The sequence below is a fragment of the Mercenaria mercenaria genome, chromosome 1, assembly GCF_021730395.1.
Source record: "Mercenaria mercenaria strain notata chromosome 1, MADL_Memer_1, whole genome shotgun sequence".
Taxonomy (NCBI): domain Eukaryota; kingdom Metazoa; phylum Mollusca; class Bivalvia; order Venerida; family Veneridae; genus Mercenaria; species Mercenaria mercenaria.
The window spans coordinates 44,219,229-44,225,228 of NC_069361.1; the positions used below are offsets into that span (position 1 = coordinate 44,219,229).

A 6,000-nucleotide genomic window follows, 5' to 3' on the forward strand; every position below is an offset into this window, starting at 1 on the left:
TCCTTAGGCAATTTGATAGTAACGGCATAAACGAGAGTACATTTTCCGAACTTGACTCACAGATCACGAAAGAGGAAATTTTAAAAGCAGTGAAATCACTGTCTACAAATAAAGCATCTTCATTTGATAATATCATATATGAATATTTTAAATCAAGTATAGAAGTAATCGGTGAACCGATTCGGCTTTTATTCAATTATATTTTACAGCAAGGGAAATTTCCGCCTAGCTGGTCGAAAGGAGTTGTTATACCATTATACAAAAAAGGTGACTCCAGTGATCCAAACAATTATAGAGGTATAACTCTGATTAGCTGTTTTTCTAAGCTTTTTACTGTTATATTAAATAACAGGCTAAAGAAGTGGGTAGATGAAAACGATATACTTACCGATGCTCAGTTTGGATTTCGATCCAATTACAGTACTGTCGACGCTATTTTCATATTGAATTCTCTTATTGAAAAGCAATTGAAAGATAAATCCTATTTAATGTGCTGTTTTATAGATTATAAGAAGGCTTATGATTTAATAGACAGGAACTGTCTATGGTATAAACTGATAAAATCTGGTATTGATGGAAAATTATTGTCCGTTATTCGCTCAATGTACGAAAATATCAAGTTATGTGTACGACACATGAATACGTTGTCAGACTTTTTCAATTGTAATCTTGGTTTATTACAAGGGGAGATAACCTCTCCGATTTTGTTCTCGCTGTTTTTAAACGACATTGAAGTCAATCTGCAACAAAACTTAGATGCCGGCATTACATTAGATCAGTTGTCAATTTATTTACTATTATTTGCAGACGACGCGGTGTTATTTTCTTTTACTAGAGAGGGGTTACAACAGTCATTGGACAATTTAGAAACTTATTGTAAGAAATGGAATTTAAATGTGAACGTGGAGAAAACAAAAATTGTCGTCTTCAGAAAAGGGGGCAGATTAACGGAAAACTTTATATGGTATTATGCTGGTACGGAAATAGAAATTGTTAGTACTTTTAGTTATTTAGGGGTTGTTTTTTCAAGCGGTGGGTCTTTTATTCATGCCACGAGAACATTAGCCGGAAAAGGTTTACGCGCTATGAATTCTCTATTTAGTGTTACTAGAAATATGGAAGTACCTGTAAATATAATGTTTAACTTGTTTGATTCATATGTTTTATCTGTGTTAAACTATGGTTGTGAAATATGGGGATTTTTAAAAGCAGACAACATAGAACGCATCCATAAAAAATTTTGCAAATGGCTGTTAAATGTAAAAAGATCAACTAATACATTGTCTTTATATGCTGAATTAGGTAGATTTCCACTATATGTTAATCGTTTGACTAGAATTATAAAATACTGGTTGAAACTATATGGTTGCAAACAAAATAATTGTATCATAAAAACTATTGTAGATAAACAAAGAATGGAAATACTTTCCGACCATAATATTACAAATTGGTCGTCAAAGTTACGAAATATTTTGCAAACCTCAGGGTTTACAGATGTGTGGTTATTTCCAGAATCAGTTAATATGAATGTCTTTATACCCTTGTTTAATACTCGACTGAAAGATATATATCAAACAGAATGGCACGTTGGAGTGGAAGCTTGTTCTTCATTGTTTCTTTATAGACATATCAGTACTGGCATATCCCGTGCTTATTACCTAAATATTATAGAAATCCCAAAGTTTAGAAATATTATTGCAAAAATAAGATTAAATTCTCATAACTTAAATATTGAAACTGGGCGCCATAGAAATATAGAAAGGAACCAACGAATATGTATTTTATGCAATTTAAATGCTTTGGAAGATGAGTATCACTTCATATTAGAATGTCCATTGTATACTCAGATTAGAAATATGTATATTCCGAGGTTTTATACAACTCGACCTAGTATGTACAAATTGGTATCTTTGTTAAACTCAGAAAACAAAAGTTTGTTGACAAAACTGGCACTATATTGTATCAAAAGCTTTAAACTCAGAAATGATACTTTGAATACGTAAGAAAGCTTGACTTATGTTTGTTCTGTATAGAATCACTCTCGATATGTATTATTTATTATCATTTATAATGTGATTGTAATTATTACATGCACCTATATTTATGATTTATACATGATTTATTGTGACTGTCATATTGATGTTATGATGATGAGCTTGTATGCTTAAATCAATAAATTCTGTTCTGTTCTGTTCTGTTCTTTATAATATATAGGTGGTACACTAAGTGTCAAAGTGGTACATAAAGTGTCTGGTACATAAAGTGACTGGTACATAAGGTGTCGCACCCGAATAATTACATGGTCATTGTGCACATACAATAGAATCTATGACAATTGGAAAAGAAAAGTACAATAACACAGGAACAGTGGTGTTTTAAATTGTTACTTTTTGTTGTATAAATAGAAACTAATTAAAATAGACATGAAAATTTATAAAAAAAATCTACATGCAATTTACAATAAAAACTACTTTTTTCATTCTCACTGCTGCCAGTACTGGTAGACAGCATGCTGGTAGGCTACTGAATAAATGAAAAACTCTTTGTTTATATTTTTCAGGGCAACCTCCAGCAGTAAGAGATATAAAGGTTCACTGCAGTTTTGACTATGCTCAACAAGTACTGTACACATACTATGCTCAGCAAGTGGATTCTCATGCAGGTATAAGATTTTAAAATTAGTGTTTACATTCATATCAATGTCAGTATCCTCAAATGCATTTTTTTTCAATATCAATTTTAACTAGATCTATGAAATTTCATATATCACTAAATTAAATTCCACATTCTTCCAAAAAAATAATGACTCTATGAATAAAAGCTACAGGCCTACAGTGCACATTTTACCTTGGAATTTACAGTGACACCTTAAAACAGAAATTTGGTTAAGTGAAATTATCTAAAGGAAGTTGTGTTTTGTTAAGACTTGATTTTACTAATTTCTTTGTGTGTTTTTTTTTCTCAGAACTTTTTGTAAATCCCTGAAATGGGAATGAAAATACTGCATTGCTTTATAATAAATATGCTATAAATAATAAGCACTGTAAATTGGAATTCAATTAAATTTTGATAAATGCAAGTTGTTGTGAAGTATTATCTATATGAAATGATGGACTGTTTTGGTCAGTGCTGATTCACTCCATTTTTGATGAGAACTTTAATACATTTCTTATAAACTGTTTTTATTTTTAAGGCTCTCAGATTTTCTACCTAGTGTATGAAAAGTACAGTACTGTTGTCTGGTGGAAGAGGAGCAAACAGTGTGGTATCTATGGTCCTTATTTTAGTTCTGGAATGTGCCTTGTTATGATGGGTCTACATGATGACTTGGAGTACAACCTGATGGAGGCTAGGCATACAGAATTCGGTCCTGAACATGTTTAGGTATATTTGGCTTGAGCCTCTTTAAGCAAATATGTTCTTAAATAATTATCAAGTATTGATAAAACTTGCTGCAGAGGTCATGTCTGTAAAGAGGCCACTTATATTAAGATACCACATTTTCTGTTTCTTTTTTATGTTGTTAAAGAGTGTCTAGCTCAATGCAAGCCAGTTCAACAGAAACAACATAATTATAATACAGTAACTGTTTTTCTTTAGCAGGTTAAAGAACTATTTGTTAAAATGAGATCAAAACCATGGTCCTTACTTGATGTAGAATATGAAATTTTTCATGAAAAGAGGTTAACAATTGTCATTACTGTAATAAAATTCTAAAATGTAATTTAGTGTAATTATGTGTGGGCTGTCTTATGGAATGCTGTTTTTCAGGATTGAAAAAAAGGTTATTAGTAGGGGTGTAACGATACATCGAACTATCGATGCATTGCGATACTAAGTGTCCCGATAGCATGCATCGATAGAAAAGTCACGATCCAATAACAATCGCCGATAGTTCCTTCAACAATCGATAGTTTCGATAGTTTTGAAATTTTAGTAAGTACAGAAATAATTTATAATTTATAAACAAAGAAACAGAGTCAGCTTTCATTTGCGCCTCGGAAAATGTTTACGTCTCCATTACAATAATTACCCTCACGGAATTAAACTACCATAAAGGACTGAGAAGTCTGGGAGATAATTAATAAATTTAGTTTCTTAGAATTAAATATGTTTAAATAACCTGTTAATTTTAGATGAGAAAATGTACTATGGACATGGAGAAAGAAGGCTATTTGTATTATACAGCAAACTGTTCGGTAGGGCCCTTCATTTAGTGATGGTACACCTTAATCCGATCCGTTCATTTTCGTCTTTTTCGATGCTTTGGGTTATTAAACATGTTGACATTCGCAACAAAATGGCCGATTCGTTTGAGTATACCTTGCATAGGTTTATTGTTTTACTTATTGTTCCAAAGCCTAGGAAGGCAAGAAATATTTAATGTTAGAATTATTTCTGTCCGTTTCAGTTATACAAACATCTCAATGTGTGTTAACAGCAATAATAAACAGTGCCATATGTTACACTGTGTAACAATGCCAGTTGGTAGCTTTACTGTATAAAATATGATGGCCGATAACTATTGCAATAGTATCGCAATAGTAACCTGCAATAGAATAGTATCGCAATAGTTTTTAAGCAATATCAATAGTATTGCAATAGTCAAAATTGGCCTCAATAGTCACCCCTAGTTATTAGTGTTCTTTGTCTTAAATATTTGATACATTTATCATTACAGAATGTCTTCTGCATGACCTGGTGTAGTATTCTTGAAGGATTATAACTTCAACCCAGAGACGGAGATTAATATTTTAGGCAGGGGGTTGTCATGACAGGCAAATTCTCCAACCGTATTACCATTCCTGAGCTGGATGCCTGTCGACAGTGGTACCTGTATAATGAAATAGCACCCCATTCCAGCAACATCAGTGTATGCTCAAAACCAGCAGTACCAAAGCCATTAAAATTGAGAACTCAGTCATTTAAAACGAAGAATGAGTGGAAAATAGTGTTTAACATTTAAAGTAATACAGAGAAAGAGCTCAGCTCATTTGGTATTTTCTGAGATTTTAATTAAATTGAAAATGTTTTTGATTTCTTAAAGATGTACTAAACCCAAATTCCATACATTTGAATATGAACAAATGCTACATATAGCTTATTTTAACATTGAATTATCAAGTTTATGGTGTAAGCAGTACTATGTATTGGTTAAATATAGACACACTGTATGTATGTAAGGCTGAACACAGTATAAATATGAAAATTCTTTAAAACACTGGAAGATTTTTCAGCAATCTACTGTTTAGTACTGCATGACATAAAATCATGAATGTAGTTCTACATACACAGTTGATTTATACATTAAGCAAAGTTAAATATATTTATTGATGATTTTCTACAAGTAAGTAAGTAATTACCTAAATATTAAATATTTTAATGAAGATATATTTTATACAACTATATAAGTTGAAAAAAGCTACCCTCCAGGAAGAATATTTTGAAATGATACTATTACTTGAACATTTATGTAAATAATGAAGGAAATAAAAAATGTTGTTGCCATGGAAACAGAACTTGAGTATTAAGTATATCTGCTTTCATAGCAGAGTCATATGACTTTTGAATATAATTATGTAAACAATTTAATGTTATATAATCATCACTGACACAATATTAAATTGACACTGTCATTGAGCAATGCATCTTACATTTGAAGTTGAATCATTATGACCCATTACAAATATTAGATATTTATGGAATTGCTTTTAGATATTTTTGAGATGAATATAAATCAGATGTTTTTTAGAGAACTAATAATATTATATATTTTATAAATTTACATTTTTTTTTGCATCAAATGTAGGCTAAAATTTTTGTTGAATTGACATTTAAAGGAATTGTTGTATTTTGTTGCTATGGAAACTTGAATTATGATATTTTTTTAAATATGAAATAGCATATTTATAGCAAGTAGGCATTATCAACTGTGCTAATCATGTTAAATACTTTTGATATTGATGGCAAAATATGATATTAAAATACATGATAAAAGTA

The 6,000-nt window shown here is 30.8% G+C and overlaps 1 long non-coding RNA gene across 1 annotated transcript; it reads left to right on the forward strand.

The window, feature by feature from the left end:
• The first annotated feature begins 2,559 nt into the window (after positions 1-2,559).
• LOC123540571 (uncharacterized) lies at positions 2,560-6,000 on the forward strand. Its single transcript, XR_006684208.2, has 3 exons — positions 2,560-2,662; positions 3,194-3,384; positions 4,682-6,000. It is a non-coding gene; the product is annotated as an uncharacterized LOC123540571 (long non-coding RNA).